We start from the raw sequence: 1,938 nt of genomic DNA on the forward strand, positions 1-1,938 counted from the left end.
TTCAGATTAGGTCTCCTATGGAATGAAAGGGTAAGGGCCCCTGGTCAGTAATTAATAAGTGTAACTAACATTTGGACAGCAATTTACAGTTTGCAAAGTGCTTCTTGTATATATGATCTTCACAACTCACAGAGATAAATTCTCTTTATTCCTAGTATATGGTTAAGGAAATAAGCATTTAAGTTATAGAACCTCTATGGGCACCTGGGTGGCTTAGTGGGTTAAGCCTTTGCCTTCAGCTTGGGTCAGGCTTGGGTCAGGCTCGGGTCATGAATCAGGGTCCTGGAACCAAGCCCCACATTGGGCTCTCTGCTCAGTAGGGAGACTACTTCCTCTCTCTCTCTCTGCCTACTTGTGATCTCTCTGTCAAATAAATAAATAAAATCTTTTTAAAAAAATTATAGAAACTCCCCCTTTTTATCAGCTTGGGCAGACTTATATATATAAACCTGTTTCCTGATCAATAAAATGAATGCCATTATACCTACTTGGTGGGGTTGTTGTGAAGGATGAGATGATGTATAAGCAATTTAATGCATAGTAAGAATTCAATAAATTATGAGACCTAAGAATTGAAGCTGCATAATGGGTAAAAAGAGAACTCTGGGAGAGTGATAAACAATGCAAAGATAGGATGAAAGGTCAGTTTTATTCCAGAATCTTAATGAGGTAGACAGATTGGTTGGAATGGAATGATTTGAAGGTGTCAGTCACAGAGTGGGGTGCTTGAATTGGAGATAGAAAGGGGTTGCAGTTGTTGGTAATAACTAGGTATAGAGTGTGACTGTGAGAATGAGTGGCCAAGATAGTGAACAAGGTCATTTCAGGTAAGAGAAAGCCAAGGAGCTAAGGGGCTCCTTGTGTCAGCAGGATTAGTACTCAAAGTATTTGAATTATTAGTATTCAAAGTATTTAACTACCAATACTAGCATGAACATGGATCTATCAAAATGGGTGTAGCTGGTAGTGTTTGTTCTGGAGGCACCAGTGACTATGAAAATATTTAAGGATTTTCATAATCACACTTGTGCAATATAACCCAGGGCTCAAGATGGAATTGTCCACATGGATATTGAAGTCACCAGGAATGATGATGGGACTATGGAGGGTGTTTCTGAGGCTTATATTCTGAGGCTTATAAGGAGGCTTATAAAGCACTATTCAAAGGCAAGATGTTGGCAATGGGCAAAGGGAGGCTTTAATGAAAGAAGGAGAATGACCAGGATATGTTAGGTGATAATAAGAAGGAAGGGTTCTGTTAGAATGTTTTAATGGCAAGTGCTTCAAAGGCACTTTATGGAGGAAGGAAGGAAATGGTACTTGCAGCAATGAAGAGCAAAGAGAACACTTTATTTCTAGCCCTAGATAGTGTAAAACCATCATTTATATAGTTAAAAGTTTCATGAAAATAATACCTTAACTATATGCAGTATATGCTGTTGATTTCTCTTCTGTTACCTTATTTAAAAAGTTTCCTATTTACTACCCACTAAATTGATTTTACAATCCACTAATGGATTGAAGCTTATCATTGGAAAAGTATTGGTATGTGAGTTGTAGGAATAAAAATAACCAGCTCTTGAAATGACTGCATGGGAAGCATGCTTTGTTAAGAGACAGCCAAGTTTTTTTTTTTTTTAAAGATTTATTTATTTATTTATTTATTTTTGACAGATCACAAGCAGGCAGAGAGGCAAGCAGAGAGAGAGAGAGAGAGAGAGAGAAAGAGGGAAGCAGGCTCCCTGCTGAGCAGCGAGCCCGGTGTGGGGCTCAATCCCAGGACCCTGAGACCATGACCTGAGCTGAAAGCAGCGGCTTTAACCCACTGAGCCACCCAGGCGCCCACCAAGTTTTGACTAGATAAAGGAGAAGAAAGAAACATCTATCAAAGAGGCTGAAGGATATATGGATGTCCAAATCTGTTCTGGCTGCTGTAAC

Source organism: Enhydra lutris, unplaced genomic scaffold (genome assembly GCF_002288905.1).
Source record: "Enhydra lutris kenyoni isolate GAN:26980312 unplaced genomic scaffold, ASM228890v2 scaffoldscaffold56, whole genome shotgun sequence".
NCBI lineage: Eukaryota > Metazoa > Chordata > Mammalia > Carnivora > Mustelidae > Enhydra > Enhydra lutris.